The 19,392-nt window shown below is 35.2% G+C and overlaps 2 pseudogenes; both read right to left on the reverse strand.

Moving 5' to 3' along the window:
* Positions 1-7,304: 7,304 nt before the first annotated feature.
* On the reverse strand, positions 7,305-8,238 carry LOC105080999 (olfactory receptor 5M3-like; annotated as a pseudogene).
* A 7,105-nt stretch (positions 8,239-15,343) lies between these two features.
* Positions 15,344-16,272, reverse strand: LOC123612857 (olfactory receptor 5M3-like; annotated as a pseudogene).
* Between the last annotated feature and the right edge of the window lie 3,120 nt (positions 16,273-19,392).

Below are 19,392 nucleotides of genomic sequence, written 5' to 3' on the forward strand. Positions count from 1 at the left end.
TGCATCTGTATTCTAATTCAAATAATTGAAAAAATTAATGTATATTTCACACAGTGTCCCATAAAAGAATATCTAGGCACAATTATTTCCTTTAGTAGGTCTTATAGGTAATGACCATCAATATTTATATCAGTTTCTTAGTCTTAAAGTAGACAATTGCATTCATATATTACTAGAACTATATATTTATATTTGTAAATTATTACCATAATGTTAACATCCCAGGGCTCAGATAAGACTAAAGCCAGACTGAGAGTTGTCAGAGAATGACTAAATCCATTCCAATATATTGCTTTTTAGAAAACAGCTGGAGACTCATCAGTGTTAAGTGTTCACTCAGGTCAGCTAGCCACTTAGTACTCACCGGCAAGTCAGTAGAGTGGATCCTCTGAAACTCCACTGAATGCTATCTTCCAGTATGGTAGCTGGCTCTCAATGTCAGTAAAAATACCAACACACATGTGACATTAACTGACCTATTTTCACATGCTTTGGACAGTAGCCTCTTATTTATATAATCTTATGGGACAGTGGTCTTATACGTTGGTCTTATAACCTGGTTATTGACATATTAGTCCTACGTTATGCCAGTATATGATACCACATGCTTTCGACATATGAAATTCCTAATCACATTTTAGTTTGTTTAGCCTTACATTATACTTGCTTGATGACTGCTACTAGCAGGGTAAGGTGAAAGGGATTTAAAAGCATAGGCTCTACTAGCTTTTGTTATCTTAAAAAAAATGTAAACCACAGGTGGTTAAATCACATAGCACTCAACATCAGAATTATGTGAATAGATAAGTACCTAGACAAATGCCATGAGGTAAAATTGAGGTGACACATTTTAATAATTATTGTCTCTCATTTCAGATTCCACTGGTTTTCAGGAACAATCAATTCTATGCCTATTTATATTCAAATTTAATGTCACTACAAGGAAAATGTTCCCAAGAAATCTTTCTCCTTTTAATACATTTCCCCTGTTGACTTCTCCAAGAAATAAAAATTTGCTGTGAGTTCTTAAGGCTGCATCTGTATAATTACCATCATCTTGGGAATTTAAGCTCTCCATATTAATTGTGTTTGAAGGGGATGTTACTGACATATAAATGGGTCTTTGCTTGTAATTGCTTAGGTTAATTCATTTTACAAACATCAAAGCCAGTTATATGTCAGATATATTTGTTATATCTAGAAGTATTCTAAATTCTGGAAATAGGAGGTTAAACAAGATATACAGGATTTTGGCCTGCATCATAATTTATTCTCAATGAAAAGAAGTAAAGGATAAATATACAAGTGAGATACTTCAGGGATTGGAGCCACAGTGACAAATACACAGTTTGCCAATGGGATCAGAAATAAGGAGAGGCAGGATGCAGACAGGGTGATAGAAGATCTCTTTGCAAATATGATTCTTTTACTTAGTGAGAAGAAGCCAGCCATGTAGAAATATGGGGAAGAAGAGAATGAAAATGCAAAAGGAACTCTTAGCTTGCCATGTTGAAAAAGAGTGTTTCTAGAGCCATTCCTTTAACATTAAACAGTGTGTAAATTCTATGATTATATCACAATCCCCTCCAATCCATAGCAGAGGACATTTAGGAAGTTAATTAGTCTTTATGAACTATTTTCCCATCTCTGATTATTCATATGGGGATGAAATACACCACGTATAAAGTAAATTGGGCACATAAGATAGGAGGCACTGAAGTTTCATTTCTGATCTGGCTTCCTCCTTACTGTAGATTTCCATGATTGTAGATCATCTGGCTTCTCTTAAGTGTGGAAATACTCAGCCAGATGAGAGTTGCAGACTCTGGTTAGGAAGCAGAGCTAAGGTCGGGGATTTTTGCTATGTAAAAACTCCTGACCCTGCTCAATGAGCCCATACTTTCCAACCAACAGACTTTGACTGGGTTAATGGTACTACTAAGCATAAAATATATTTAACAAAAGCATCAAAGCATCTAAGAAACATAGACTAAAACTACTCCAATTTTGCTTCCTGCATGATGTGTGCATTTTTCTTCCTCTACACATAATCGCTAGCTCTGTGATAGTAGCATTTGTCTCATTCATCTTGGAACTCTTTAAACTGCCCGGCTTAGCTGTTAAATATAACTGATACTCAGCAATATTCACACTTCAGATTTTTTAAAGTGTCCTGATCTCTAGATCAGCTTTATGTAATGCATTACAGTATTCCAATATCATTAAAGCCTCTAGGAAAGATTGTTTTAGTGGCAACTGTCTCAGCTTTAAAATATGAGTAAGAATAGCTAATTTTTGTTGAGTGCTTACTAAACCTTTTGCATGTAAAGTTTTGAAGGACCAGGTTCTATTCATGTAGTCAATCTAAAACTGTGGAAACTGAAGCACTGAAAGGCTAAGAAGGTCTCCCTGGATCAGACATCTGCTAACTGGTCAGACTGAGATGCAAACCAATTAATTCAACTTCCATGCTGTATCCTTAATAATCTTATATTGCTGCCTCTTTGATAACCTATTCCAATATTCTATTTCTTTACATTTAAATTTTCAGTTTGAGTATCCTCCAAAAAAGAAGAAAATTATCCTTTGAATAGTTCATTCTTGATGAACCAGAAGAGCTTTGCATGACCCTAGAGCAGGCTGAAGTACAGAGTAAATGGACCACTGCTTCACGCTACCACTCAAGGTTAGGCAATCCCGGAATCCTAGGATCAGACGGTCAAGTGACTTCTGGGATAGAGCCAATTTATTATATAAGTGTGCATCATCTATTAAACAATTAAAAATATAGCATGTGTAACATATGAGTTTTAAAAATGAATTTTAATAATGTTTTTGGAATTTCTCATGAAGAGAAACAGTGAAGGTATAATTACTGCTCTAATCATTTCCACTGACACAAAATCTTCAACTCCATCCACATTTATTTTAAAACACAATGTGAAAATCAATGGTCATTGTAGAGAAGAGGTAAAAGGATAAATAATGCAGGATAATTTTTTTGTTAATCCCCATTGTAGCTAGATCACACATATGAAGTTTTAAATAACTGTGGATACAAATAAGACTATTTCCCTGTAATATATTTCCACACAATAAAACCCTGTGATAACCAATATGTCTACAAATGAGGTTTTAGTCTACTCTTCAAAACAAGAATAAAAATTAAAAGATGTGACTGCATTAATCTGTATTGTAAAGAGTGTAAAATTTGCAGACCTACCTTCAGCAGTGAGAAAACCAAATGATAATGGCTCACTATTTATAATAAAACCTTAAACACTGATAGGACTGAGAGCATCTCCCCAAGGAACTACCCAGGTAATTATGAAAGAAGCGATACTTAAAATTCTAGAAACATCTCAGGGGTAAGAGAAGTTAAGGATTGTTAATCAGAAGACTACTTTTTATGGTTCTAAAATTAAGAAATCAAAATTCTTAATATAATGGTTTAATCTCTCCCACCTTCACATGGGTTCTGCTCCCTTCCATTCACACCTGGCAATTATGCACCTCAGAAAAACAGTCATGGTTTGCATTATAAGCTTTTGGTCAGTCGTTTTCATGTCTGTTATGCTACATTTCTAGTAAGCATCATCTCTCAGGAGAGACCATCACAGCAATGCTTGCCCTACGCATCTCATGAATGTTAGACACATGGCAGATGCCTCAAAGACCATTTGGAAACATCTGCAGAGAATGAGTAAAAGTAGAGGTCATTTTTGAAGAAGTTGATTATAGTAGAACAACTTGTCTCACTTAATTGAGGCTCTTCTGGGAGTCAGTAGAGCATTGACTTTGATGTCAGAAGGATCAGGAATCAAACCTTCTTAACTCTGCACTTTAATTATGTGTCATTGGGTGAGTAACAATTCTCAGCTTCAGTTCTCATCTGCAGAATGTGAGACTACTATCTCCTAGGCTGGGGCGGGGATCTCAGATAACATAGGGCTAACTCTCAGGACAATGTCTGTCTTGTACAAAGCTCTCAAAGACTTGAAATTCTTTTTGCATTTTCTCTTATAAACAGTTCACAAGTATGAAGTTGCCACCTCTGTAGGACTGTGGTCAATATCATTGTTATGTTGAAGGATAAAAATATGCATACATAAAATAACTCCGAGGTTAAGTTTTTCTACCAAGTTTAGGTAGCTAACAGGTTAAAGAAACAGAATGCCAATGTGGATCATTCATAAACTCTAAACTATATACTACCCCAAGTTCATCTGCAAAATAATGCTCAGGCAAAGTTTTCTTCTGCATTCTTTATCCCTGAGTACCCACAACTCCTAAGTTCCTTCTCACTCATTATGAAGACAGTGCATCTGGTGAACTCTTTGGCACCATGCTATTATAATGTAGAATGCACTCTCTCAAGTAAATGTACATTTAAAAAGAAGAAAGTGTGTGTGTGTGTGTGTGTGTGTGTGTGTGTGTGTGTGTGTGTTGGAGAGAGCAAAATATAGAGAGAGTGACAGAGAAAGATAAATACACTTTATGTTGGAAATGCTGAAATGTAATGATGTTGATAGATGTAGAAATGAATGTAACATTAAGGTGTAGTTTTATAAGTATTTTACAAAACTATCCTGAATTTTCAGCAAATGGCAAAATTGCTTTATATTCTGCTCAAGAATCCAAACTCATGGAAATTATGAGCCAGAAAAGATCTCGGAGCCAGACACTAGAACCTAAAAGTTAAGTGGATGAATAACAAGAAATGATTAGATCAAGGTCACCCACAAATTTATTTGAAATCTGGAAACTCAAACCAGGAACATGATTGAGCCATTTACCTTGCTGTCATCATTCTTCATGTAACACTAAACCAACACTCCAGAAAGTAAGTAGAGAAAGCAGTTCGCTTTTGAAGAAAAAGATGTAACAAAGATCATCCAAATCCATTTGCTCACAGGTATTAAAATGCTTTAAAACCATATTTTAAAATTTGTTAGTAATCAGCAACTAATTTGGTATGCCAAGTTTTCCAATAAATGGTGAATTAATGGTTTTACTGCCAAAAGAAATTACATTTAACTCACTTAAAAGTAACAATAAGTAAATAAAATCTTAAATTCTTTTAGGGGTTTAAGTTTTGCAACTCTAAGCAAAGTAATATTATTATAATTTAATCTGAATAAGCAATTTATTTACATGCAAATAGCTTTAAAGTTTTGACCATGATGTATGTGCTTGTATGTGGAAATGAGTTCATATGCATCACTGGTTTCCCTTAAGGAAAATAAAATCTCAAAAATGGCCACAAAAGAATGTTTGTTCTCATACTGCACCAATCTCATTTATATTTATATCTTTGCAGATCAATTTGTGATTACTTAAATGCATCATTTAAATGTGTGATTGAACTTTCAGTAGCTATGTATTTTCTAAATCAAAAGAGAAGATTATTTATTATTCATTTATTTATTTTTATTAGAGGACACAGACACTTTATGGAAGTTCAAGTTGTAAGGTTGTTGCCTCATGCTTATACTTGCCTAAATGAGGTGCAAGAGAGAACCAGATTATATTAATATATTATATCAGTACATGTCAATGTTAATGACAGATAGACACCCCCAATATTTTATTTCTTTCAAATACAAACTTATTTTAAAGTACTTATGTACCGTACCTAAGTCACAAATGTGCAAAATATTCCGCATGAGTATCAATTTAATTCTTTAAGTGAAAACTGTGCTTTCAAAATGAAACATCTAAATCCATTTGCTCACAGGTATTAAAATGCTTTAAAACCATATTTTAAACAAGGGCTTTCCAAAATATACAAGCAGCCAGTACAACTCAATAACAAAAAAACAAACAACCCAATCTAAAAATGAAAAGAAGACCTAAATGAGCATTTCTCCAATGAAAACATACAAATGGCTAATAGGCACATGAAAAAAATGCTCAATATCACTAACTATCAAAGAAATGCAAATCAAAACTATAATGAGGCATCACCTCACACCAGTCAGAATGTCTATCATTAAAGAGTCCACAAATGATAAATGCTGGAGTGGCTGTGGAGAGAAGGAAATCTTCCTACAGTGTTGGTGGAAATGTAGCCTGGTGCACCCATTATGGAAAACAGTATGATCATTCCTTGAAAAACTAAAATTAGACTTACCATATGATCCAGCAATCCCACTCCTGGGTACATATCCAAATGAAACTCTAATTAAAAAAGGTGTATGCTCAACAGTGTTCATAGCAGCACTATATACAATAGCCAAGTGATGGAAACAATCTGAATGTCCATCAACAGATGATTGAATATAGAAGATGTTCTCTCTCTGTCTCTCTCTCTCTCCCTCTCTCTCTCTATATATATATACACACATACATATGTATATATAAATATATCACACATGTACAATAGAATACTACTCAGCCATATAAAAGGATAAAATAATGCCATTTACACCAACATAGATGGACCTGGAGAACATCATAATATATGAAGTAACCTAGAAAGAGAAAGAAGAATACCATATGATATCATTTATATGTGAAATTTTTAAAAATGACACAAATAGATTTATTTAAAAACCAGCAACAGACTTACAGACATAAAAAACAAACTATGGTTTTCAGGAGGGTGGGAAGGTGAAGAGATGTCGGGAGACCAAAATTTGCAGATACTAATTACTATGTATAAAATAGATAAACAATAAAGTCCTACTGAATAGCACAGGGAACTATATTCAATATTATGTAATAGTCTATAATAAAAAAATATGAAAAAGAATAATATATATAAATAGCTGAATCACTATGTCATGCATCAGAAATTAACACATTGCAAACCACCTTTTCTTCAATAAAAATTTTAAAAAGACATAAAATAGGAAAGAAAAAAATACCAGTGACTTATTGTGAAATAACAGTCAATTTAAGCATTTAAAAGTAACAACATATATCCTGCGTCAATGCCTATGTTAGGTGCAAGAAGGGACCATAATAGTTCTTCTAAACTCAGAATTGAAAGAGTGGGCTTTTAAAATACTGAAAGCCCATAAAAAAATACTTCCAGTTACAAAATAATCTACTATTGTGTGGAAGGAAAAATAATAAATGAAATTATCAGCATGGTTTCATGCATTATAGAACCAGGGAGTCTTGTTTACAATGTGCTTCTTTTGTCCTTACACCGTTCTTCCCTATTGAATTGTATAGTATCTTTGTCTGTTCATTGAAAACAAAAATAACAAATTTCCTCAAAATTATCCAAGAGAAACGGTTAATTTCTTCCCCTTTTACTGAGCCATGGGTCTCATCAGACATTTAAACTTTCTATTTTATTTAGTTAAAAATGTTCTGAAGATCACTTTGCTCATGGCCTCCTTCACATCTTTGTTCCTGAGGCTGTAGATCATGGGATTCAACATGGGAATCACTGTGGTGTAAAACACAGCCACCATTTTCCCCTGCTCCACGGACTCCTCGGTGGGACGTCTGAAATACATGAAAATAAGAGTTTCATAAAATATGACAACCGCTGTCCAAATGGGAGCCACAGGTGGAAAAGGCCTTCCGCCTCCCATCTGCTGAGTGCATCCGCAGAATGGCAATGAGAATAAATAGGTAAGATATGATCACTACAGTTAGAGAATAAGTGAAGTTAATGCCTGCAAGTATGATCATCGAATATTCCTTAACAAAGGTCCCAGCACAGGCCATCTTGATGAGAGCTGGGTCTGCACAGTAGAAGTGGTTGATCTCAATTTTCCCACAGAAGTACAAGCCATGCATCCATAACGTTGCTGCCAGACTCGTCAGAAAGCCATATATGTAAGGGAAAGAAATCAGTCGCATACAGACAAGCCTTGATATTTTACTGCCATAGAGCAGAGGGTTGCCAATTGCCATGTACTTGTCAAAGGCCATCACAGCGAGAATAAAAATCTCTACGCGGACAAGGGCTATAATGAAGAAACACTGTACCAAGCAACCAGCGTAAGAAATAGTTTTTGTCTCTGATAACAGGTTTTCCAACATTTTAGGGGTGACATTGGAAGAAAACCACACATCCACAAATGACAGATGACTTAGAAAAAAGTACATGGGGCTGCTGAGCTGTGGACTGACCTTAATTAACATGATCATGCCGATATCACCCACCACAGTGATGATGTAGACCACCATGAAAATGATGAGGAAGACGACTTGCCATTCCTGATGACTGGTGAGTCCCAAGAGAATAAATTCTGTCACATCAGTGAAATTGAGCATTTTCTCAGTTCTGGGTCAATATTAGCTACAAATCCCTGTGATAACTACAAGGAAATAAATTTCAAAATCACATAGTAACCATGTAATAATTTACATTTTTATCCATGCCTTTTTTCATTTTTTTCTTTATTATACATCTATGACTGCATTTTGCTACTCTTTTCAGCAAATCATTTCTGAGCACTTGCTAATGTAAAGTGCTCTTGGAAGGCTACCTGGTTGGATAAATACAGAGCCCCACTTACATAACAGGTGTACAAAATGTGATTGAAACACGCTAGTACTTGATAGTGAATTTGCCAAATTTCCAAGACCACTTCTTTAACATCCCTTGTTTCCAACACTGGTTTGTTTGGTATTTTCATATTTTGAAGATATTTTGGAGGGCTATAGTTCTCTTTTTATCATCACTCAAAATTACTATTTTATCTGTTTCATTATAGGCATATTCTCCATGATTAGAGAAGGAAGTCACTTAATCAAATAATTCACCAGCCCTAAATGTCAAATAAAATTTATTTTTAATCTAACCTCATCCTTGGACTCATTTAAAGAGGGATGAACTGATCACAGCAATCATCAAAATAAAGGTGTAAGCCATTTATACACATTCCTACATTGTGCACAGTACCTGGACACGGACTCTTGGCATCTCTAACGTGTAATTGTAATCTACTAGACATCATCCGCTCTTACATTCTGGAAAGTCAAATAGAACTAAGACAAGGAGATCAATGTCTCTTCAGAGTGGTGTTGATGTCAATGGTCTTTCTAAAACCATGGTGTACTCTTACAGAATTATGCTGGAGGCAGAAAATGGGGACTGTTTGCCTTTTCCTTGGTGATCAATGGAGTTCTTCCTGGATATAAGTTGTATCATAGGAACATTTTTCTAAAACAATATTTCCAAAATTATTTTCCTATAGAAACACTAGTGCTGTGTATGCTGTTAATAGGTATTGTGGAGAAAAATCCACAAGGGTTCATTCATCAGATAATGAGAAATCTTTGTATCTTCTGCAAACTCTTAGAGACACATGACTTATCTAGTAAAGGTAAACTGTGAGAAGCTGTGTGGGAAAGAATTCTATTATACTTAGTCTAGCTGGCATTTACTTAGCTTAAAAATGAAGGAGAGGAGAGAGAATAATAAAGCAAAAAGAGAGACACAGAGAGAGAGTTCCTCAAAATTAGCAAACATCGAAGATCTTTGGAACACAGGGAGTAATTCTATCAAAAAAGATTCCTGAGAGAGCTTTGCAACAGGGCAATAAGTTTGTTGGATTTGGGACTGTGCCATGCTCTCCAAGGGCTAAATGTCATTTGATTATTCCCCAAACCCTTGTTTTTACCTCCAGGATTATACTTTGTGCAACTACCCTCTGATGCGTATCCAAAGTTATCTTAGGGTTATGACCAAGAAAGATCACAGCAGGTAAGAAGATGACCTCATTGCCAGAGTGAAAATAAATAGACTCTTATTCATGAAGGTAATCCACTGCCTTCTACTCACCCCTTTTGGAAAGAAAAGGTTTTCATGAGGAAGGAGAATGCTACGAACCCAAGTAAATTAGACTGACAAATGACTCCTTGGTCTTAGGCTAATTAGTAAAAAATTGAAGCATTAACTCATGGCTTAAAAATATTAGGAATAATAAGAGTTAAAATTGGAAAAGATAAAATCTTTTGTTTTGTGATGTAAAGAATACCATTCTTTCTGTATAATTTTGGTTTCTTCTCCCTATCCACCCAACTCCCCATCCCAAGGCCTCATGTCACCTTTATGGAACTCATTCTCCCCTCGAAGAGTTTTCGATGGTCAATTTGACGTGACCATTTGGGTTTAAGAATACGTAGTTAGACACAGACACATTAAAGCTTAGAGAACACATGTGATCACTTTGGATAATAGTTTGGCATCAATCTATGCCTAAAGCAGTTTCCTTAAAATTATATTAAAGATTAAGTCAAGCGCTTGTTTTGCTATTGCTCAGCTTATGATTCATAGTATGTGTATTAATAAATTTACTAAAATTATTTATCTACCAATTTATCATTCATGTTATAAAACTTATATTATCTCCTTAAAGGAATATATTTATGAGTCTTTAGGAAATAAAAGGTGACTTCAAATCACGAGGTGGAAAGTAGTAATATGGAAGTATTTTTTTGTTTTGGGGCGTTTTTTTATTCCAAAGTTTCTCAGATATGCTCAGTAACCACGTGTGGCACTTATAAAGCTAAAAAAATGGAAACTAATGCAAACAAAATTATAAACCAGTTGCGTTACGACAGGCGACTGAGTGAATATGGTGATGGTATGGTTTTCTCTTGACAGTGTGGAGCAAGGGCATCACAACCTGCTTCTGTATTCATATATATCGCCTGTGACAACCCAGATCTTCACATCTTTTTATTTTTTGAACTTCCGTGGAATCATTCTGACATAGAGATAAATTATTTTTTAACTATTTTGTTAAATATTGATGCCTACTCAAATTAAAACCTTGTTGTTCAACTTTGTTTTTAACCCTCAAAAAACTGTTGTCATAGGTTTGGGAAAAAAGAAAAAACAGGTAATACCAAGTAGGAAAACAAGTTGATAAAATATTCTCCCTCTCTGCTGGTTGTACACTTTTGTAGTGTGTTGCTACGTGCTCAGCTTTAGAGCAGGGCCGAGGAAGTCTGGAAAGGAGAGCAAACGTATTATGAGTACAGTCAGCACTCTTGCAGGTTCCACAACCTCGAATAGAAAATATATATTTTCTTAATCCAGAAAGTTCCAAATGCCAAAACTTGAATTTGCCAGGCTATGGCAACTATTTACATAACATTTGCATCACATTGTGTGTTAGACATCATCTAGAGATGATTTAAAGTATATGAGAGGGTGTGCATCAGTTATATGCAAAAACTACACCTTTCTATAGAAGGGACTTGATCATCTGCAGATTTCGGTAACCTGGGAGGCAGCAGGGGTCCTGGAACGCACCCCTCTCAGATACTGACGCAGGACTGTATCTGTCCTGAACGTGCTGTAGGATCATATCGAGCTGCCTGTGAACATGTTCAGTCCATGGGAACAGGAACAGGAAAAACAGATCACAGATCTATCTGTAAACTGCCCAAACTATGCTAATTCATTTGTAAAAATGTAAAAAATAATATATTAACTTTTGAAATAGAATTCCCTAAACAAGAAAAAATGGATTTTTTAAGATTCACAGGTTCATAGACAAAGAGAAATTAATGGAAGATCTGCTTAAGACAGCATCACAAAAGACAGGAGAAATACAAAGATGAAGGAGAGAGTCTGTGCCTGGAACAGGGTGACAAGCCTTTCCACAGATCGCAATGATGCTGAGTCAGCAGAGTGTGGCTGGGCTGCCCATGGTTTTTGCATTCTTGCATTTATCAAAGATTAGCAATAGAGGAATTCTTGTTTGAAAACCAGATCTAATTACAGGCAACCAAGGATGCCTGAGAAAAAAAAAGAAGATATAAAAAAGTGGTGTTGTTAGTACTTTGCAAAAATTAAATCCATGCAAACTTGCGTGGTGATTAGCCAGATGATACAGAGTGATGGTGAGCTCACAGCAAAGTGGAATGATCAGCTCTGATCTTAGTGGGTGTGAGGTCTGGGGAAGAATGGAGGGTCTGGGAAACTGAGAAGCACTTACAGGATTTTCCTCACCATCTCCAGGCAAAGCAGATGTACCCAAACAGCCATGTTGCAGCATTTTGTATTTCAAATTAAGTTACCCATGAATGTGGATTCTTTCTCCTTCAGGTTCAGGCATGAGAAATTATTAAGTATTCCATTCTGTTGCTTTGTCAGACATTGGCTGAATTCTGGCTCCATGACTTATTTAAGAACTTGGACAGGATTACTCTTGTTTTGTTTATAGTTTCACTATACTAATATGATGTAACAATAATAACAGTATTAATTTCTTTGTGTGTTTGTGAATATGAAAAGATTTATTACACACTAACACATAATAAATATTCAAGGCACAATTATTATTAAATATTAAATGCACTCCTGGAAACTGTAGCTTCCATTAATAGTTTGCAATAATCAAATAATCAAATCTCTATAGAAAATTTCTTTCTGTTTCTCTCTCTGACACACACAAATACAAATCTACACACAGATAACATTTATGAATTAATTCATGTTAATTCATGTTAATTTTAGTGATAAGGAATAAATGTAAATAAAATTCAAGATGCAACCTTCATTTTCCAGTTCCAGATCAATGCATTTGTGTACCAACCTCAGAATGAAGAGAAGTGTTCCCAGAAAGGATGCAGAATTGAACAGTGGAGGCTGTAGAAGAGATGGCAAACAACATGAACCAGGCAAAAGAGAAACTGGAAGGACACAGAAGTTTTCCTTAAATGTTTACATTAGAAAAAAGAAGCAATTAAGAGGCTTTCACCAGAAATGATCCTGGGGAAAGTGCATCTCCAGAGGAACACATACTGATGAGATTTGTGGTTTTTATTTTATTTTATTTTTGTTACAATTTGCACAATTTTATTTTTTCCCAAACTCAAACTCAAGTTATTTTGAAGGTGTCCTGGGATCAAATGACATGATTTGCTTTGAGTTTGCATCACACTAAACCTGGTGATGGTGTCACTTAGCCTGCATAAGCCAGTCCCATGTTCTGTACTTCACGATCTGTGTGACTCCACTTTTCCAGTGAAAGATGAAACAAGTATGAGTCCCTGAAACTAAAATTTTGACCTAGCACACAACTGCGTGGCTCAGCTCTAAACCACCTGCAGAGGTTTTTTGCTCAGTTATCATCTCAAAGAAATCTACCTTTATTCCCATAACTAAATTAGAAGCACTCTTTTGCTCCTTTATATCATGATATTTTTTCCAGATTTCACCATAACATATCTAACATACTATATGATTTATTTATATATTATGCTAATTGTTTACATATGTCTCACACCCCTAGACTCATGAGATCAAGAATTTCTTTTTCTGTTTTGCTCATTGATAACAAATAACTAAAACACTGCCTGGTACATAATAGGCACTCAGCTAATATTTGTTAGATGAATGAGTCATTAATTAATTAAAGAACAGAATAGAATGATGGGGAATGAACTAAAAGAAATAGAAACAAGTTGATGTATAATATTACTGGCACTTAAAATTATCAGGGATAAGATTATTAAAAAAACAAGTGGCAATTGATATTTTATGAAAATTAGTATTAGTTTCTTGCTTCAGACCACATGCAAAAAAGAAATTCTAAATCGTTTAAATTAAGCATAAATATGCTAATATATGTATCCATTGCATGAGCTGTTATGTGAATGGTTATACAGTTTATTTATTTATTTAAAATATTTTATTTTTATATTTTATTTATTTGTTATTATATTTTAAATTGTTTTATTTTGGCAGTGAGGGGGTGGTAATTAAGTTTACTTACTTTTTTTAGAGGAGATACTAGGGATTGAACCCAGAAACTCATGTATGCTAAGCACGTGCTCTACCACTTGAGCTGTATCCTCCCCCCATACAGTTTGTTTATAATTGTTAAAATAACACAGCTGGCCATAACAAGCTTTAAAATCTCTTGGTTTTCAAGTGGACTAAGTTTTACAATCTGTGGTCAGGAGAGAGCTAAGTAGAGAAAGTAGTTCTGTTGTGGGTGAAGTAGGCCGTTTGGAGTTATACACTAAATGTAGTGGGCAGGGAAATAATGCAGTACGAGACTGCATATAATACAACGTAAAGTGTAATAAATGACATCATTATGTTGGGTAATTCATGTTACAACTAGTCTGATCCTTTGGAAAAGCCTAAGTAGCAACTCCTGCAAAGTCCTGATCAGGTTGACTACTCTGAAACACACGCCTCCACACAAACACACACACACACGTACAAACAGAAATATCCATACATGTACATGTGGATGGATGTGTAACAGGTATATATACATGTATATACACATATATAATGCATGCATGATTTTGCTTTATTTGTGAAAATCCTGCTTTATTTTTTAAATTTCTTGACAAAATATTGTTAAATAAAAGAAAATGAACAGGACTTCAATCTTGACAAGAAATGTTATAGATTTTGTGCATTTACAATCAAAATCAGCAATTTGTGCCTCAAATTGTTCTCATCTTTTAAGTGAAAGTATTTTGAAACAGAGGCAACAATATCGTTTAAAAAAAAACACAATTCAGGGCATCTGTTATATTGATGATGTGTTAATTTTAAAAACAGATATAAAATGAATGACAAGTTACAAATGCATGTGTTAGAACCAATGAGGGTTCAGCTGCTTTCTACTACCACCAAACCCCAAAACACTTCAATAATAAAGGAAAAAAAAAAGTAAATATATATCTACAATTTCCCCAATAGATTTATGGAAATACAATCCAAAACTAACCAATGAGATTGTGTTATTACCTTCTGATAGTCATTATAAGGTAAGATACAAATAGGATTTAAATACATATGTTTACATATAAATGAGGCTTATTTAATTAATTAGCATACATTTGAAAAGGTAAACTCATATAGCATACAGTTAAATTCATTAGCATTTCTTACATGGAGCTTATAACATATTCTGCAGAAATTATTCCACTGTCAGGGCTGTTGTCTACAATTATACCAATGACTACCAGTGAAATAATAGTCAATTTCAGTATTTAAAAATAACAACATACATCATGAACCACCACCTCATTTAGATGCAAGAACGGAACATTATGGTTCTTCTAAAAACAGAATTGAAAGAGTGGACTTGTAAAATACTGAAAAGCCATAACAAATGCTTCCAGCTACAAAATGACCTGTCGAATTTGACACTGTGTGGGAAAGGATGCTGTTGTCAGCATGCTTTCATATCGTCATGTGTTATAGACCCAGGGAGTCCTGTTTACAATGTGCTGCTTTTATCCTTATACCTTATTTCTTATTCAATTGTGTAGTATCTTTGTCTGTTCATTGAAAACAAAAATAACAATTTTTCTCAACATTATCCAAGAGAAATGGTTAATTCTAACCTTTATATTGAACCATGGGCCTCATCATACATTTTAAGTTTCTATTTTATTTCATTAAGTATGTCCTACTGATCACTTTGCTCATGGCCTCCTTCACATCTTTGTTCCTGAGGTTGTAGATCATGGGATTCAACATGGAAACCACCGTGATATAAAACACAGCCACAACTTTCCCCTGCTCCACGGACTCTTCAGTTGGACTTCTGAGGTACCTGAAGAAGAGAGTTCCATAAAATATGGTGACAGCTGTCAAATGAGATCCACACGTGGAGAAGGCTTTCTTTCTTCCTTCTGCTGAGAGCATTCTTAGGATGGCAATAAGGAAAATATGTAGGAGATGATAATGACTAGCAGAGTAAGAGAATTGAGACCCGCCATTGTGCACATGGTGTATTCTTTAATGAAGGTTCCTGCTAAGGCCATCTTGATGAGGGCTGGGTCTGCACAGTAGAAGTGGTTGATCTCAGTGTTCCCACAGAAGTACAAGCCATGGGTCCACAATGTGGAGATGCAACTAATAAAGAAGCCATATACATAAGGGAAAGAGATCAGTCAAATACAGACAATCCTTGACATTCTGCTGCCATAGAGCATAGGGTTGCCAATTGCCATGTACCTGTCAAAGGCCATCACAGTGAGGATGAAGACTTCTACATGGATGAAGGCAATGAAGAAGAAACACTGCACTATACAACCAGGGTAGGAAATAGTTTTGGTCTCAGACACCAAATTTTCCAACATTTTGGGAGTGACATTAGAGGAGAACCACACATCTGCAAAAGACAAGTGACTGAGGAAAAAATACATGGGGCTGTTGAGCTGGGGACTGACCCTGATGAGTATGATCATACCAACATTCCCAACCAGGGTGACAATGTAGACCAGTAAGAAGACCACAAAGAACAGGAGCTGTAAATCAGGACGACTAGTTAGTCCCAAGAGAATAAATTCTGTCACGTCAGTAAAATTGAGCATTTTCTTGAATATGATCCAGGCAGAGATGCACTTTGTCTAATAAAATAAACACATCTCAAATATAGTCATTCTTCATTTGTATTTTATCTTACTGATCCATTCTCTTTCAATTCCTCTGCAAGTTTTCTTTTTATCTCTCCTCTCCTTTCCCCATGTCTTTACTTAGCAGTATTTCTTTCCCTTATGCACATATATATACATAAGTTTTCTTTTACAGAGCAACTGGCAGAATAATATAAAATTATAGAATATAATGACATAACTTATTGCATCTAGTTTTACTTGTTTATATAGAAAAAGTTTAGAGGAAGAATTTTTGTTCTTGCTCTCTCTTGGAAAGGGAAAGAATTTTTATTAATGGCCCCAACTTTTAGGAAGTACATACATTTTTTTATTCACTAGATTTATAGAGTTAGAAGGTCTATAAAATATGTAAGAAATTTATTCAAAGTCATAGGCAAAGAAATGCTGATCCATAATCAGAAAGTTAAGTGATACCTCCATTTCTTAACCTTGAAAGCTTTAGAAGTTTTTTATTTTAAAAAATGACTTAATAACACTGTATAAAATGGTTTAAAATAAAACAACTATCTTTATTGGAAAAAAAGAAAAGAAAAAAACCTCTTAAAGAATTACATTGATTTGGTGATTTTTTTTTTAATTTGGAAAATCAACATAAGAAAATGAATCCTTGCCAGCCATTGTCCATGTTGCAAATAAGCCTAAAAGAAATAAATTGAAGCATCACCTCCATTTTTTAAAACTCTTCTCCTCCCTTGAGTCTTGAAGCATTAACACATTCTATAGCAGTCTCTTCCTTTTTTCTTAGAACTTTGAATAAATTAGGAACAACAGAATACTAAATGAAGGACTGTATTATTATTCCATAATTATTTACACTTTAATGAAATTTTTTAAATGTACCAGAAAGTGAAGGAAACTTTTTGAGGGTTTAGAGAGGAAGTTTCTTTTTTTTACTTTTGACTGTATCAGATTAAGATGGCCGATCTGTCTGGATTCTGGATCCTTCTAGCACATTCTGATATGCTAGTTTAAATATTTTGAGCTCATTTACCAGCAGTAAGATTTTACTTATGGTCCATTTATTTATGAGCGATGGGAGTGCACAGCTGATGGTTCTTCATGAAAATATCCTGTATTTGCCATCAAAGTACAAGTTAGAAAAACATCATCATCACTTTTATATTTATTTATTCATCCATTCATTCATGTAGTAAACAACTTCCAGAAAAATCACTGGTTCTTCTCTTATCTATAATAAACTGTTATGACCAACCTGTTTCTTGCCTATTTCTCTTCCTACCCATTGTTAGTTGAGATCTGTCCTTCCTTTTTCATCCCCTAGAATTTGTCTTTATCTTAGTTTACTTGTTATATCTGTGCCTCCCACTACTCATCTCTTGGTTGAAATTTACATGATAGATATCAGATGGCGATTGGAAAAATGAGATGATTTTCATCCTCCCCTGGAATGTTGGTAGTGACTAAAGTAAAGTAAAAAGACCTACACTCTAGGATGCCTCTGCCAAAATGCCAAATACAAAGAGGTGTTACCTCATCTAACCATGAATTGGTAAAGGAGGGAAATAGAGAATGCGGTCAAATCTATTCAAATATCCTCTTTGTGCTGCAGTGAGATCTGCATGATTCTTTTTGCCTCTTCTTCCAAATAATTAGCCATTTCCCACATATTTAGGTAAGAAATCTGTTTATATACCCAGCCTCCTCTATACGCTTTATACAGGCATTCTAAAGAAACATTTTCTACAAAGTTATTGATTTATTTGATGATTAATAAACCTTATATATGTAATGAGAATTTTTAAACTGTTTTTTCACTTTTATAGCAAATGTCATCAAGAAACATAAGCAAAAGGAAAATGGTATCAGGCTTTAAGCACTTAGTGAGAAGTGTATCAGTGTGTAAGTCAACCTACATGAGCCGAATCTTCAGCTCCAAGGAGGCCTTCAATTTTAGTAGCCACTGAATGACAAATCTGCACAGGGGAGCAGAATGAGATTCAAACAGTTGGCCCTGTAATGAAATCCATCTATGTCTGCTACCAGTTCAGTCTGTGGTGGGAGAAATGTGACATAAACAGCTGCCACCCAATTTAGCCAGAAATTTCCTGGTCTAGGAATGTTAAGTTTTCACTGAGAGAAACACCTCAGTCCTGGGCAAACCAAGATAATTGGCCACCCTAAGAAATGCTGGGCCCATGATTTACAACTGCCTGAGTCTTACAGGCTTCCTCAGGGAGCTAGTTGTAACAGGGCAGAGAATGCTAATATCACATGCAAGGAGAAGATGTTTCCTCAGGTTACCCCCATGTGAAACCCCAACCACTTGTCTGTAGAAGGTAGAAAGAGGAAAAGATGGTCTGGATTCTAAGGAGCACAGGATCATTTATGAATGTTTTGAGGTCCAGTGTGCTTCTTTATCAAGAACTGTGTTTGAACACATGTTACTGGTATCTTATACATGCTAGTTGTATATAAAAGTTTAATTTCATGACTTTATGTTTGTATATGAGAAAGAGAGAGAAGCAGAGACAGAAAGACAGAGAGGGAGAGACTGAGTGCACTTGCACTGAAAAGAAAATGTCTTTAGCATAGAAAACAGAAACACAAAGGTTTGATTGCCACATAGTGACCCTTTATGGGGAGAACTCTGTTTGTTAGGTAGTATGGTGTACACTTTTGCCACTGAATGACTGAATTTCTTGGACAAGGGCATCAAACCAGAGCCCCCAACCACAGCTGACCACCACTGCCACAGTGGGGCCTTTCTAATTACACCTCCTAACAACCCTTCCAGAACATGCTCTTCCTATGGAGAATTACAAGGGCAACCTAGGGGGCTCACACTCCGGACTGACTTTATGAAAATACACAGACTCTACCTGTGCATGAACCTACCTGTGCATGAAGAAAAAATGTTCTTGGGAACATCTCATGTGGTGTCACCACCGCATGATTCAGAAGGCTTTGTAAGAGCTGGATTTCCCACTGTGGGGCTTTCTCACTGGAGAATATGGACAGAAAGCTGCAGAGATAATTAAAATGCTACAGATGGCATCACCTGTAATGGAAAATGAA

This window comes from Camelus bactrianus, chromosome 23 (assembly GCF_048773025.1).
Source record: "Camelus bactrianus isolate YW-2024 breed Bactrian camel chromosome 23, ASM4877302v1, whole genome shotgun sequence".
Classification (NCBI taxonomy): domain Eukaryota; kingdom Metazoa; phylum Chordata; class Mammalia; order Artiodactyla; family Camelidae; genus Camelus; species Camelus bactrianus.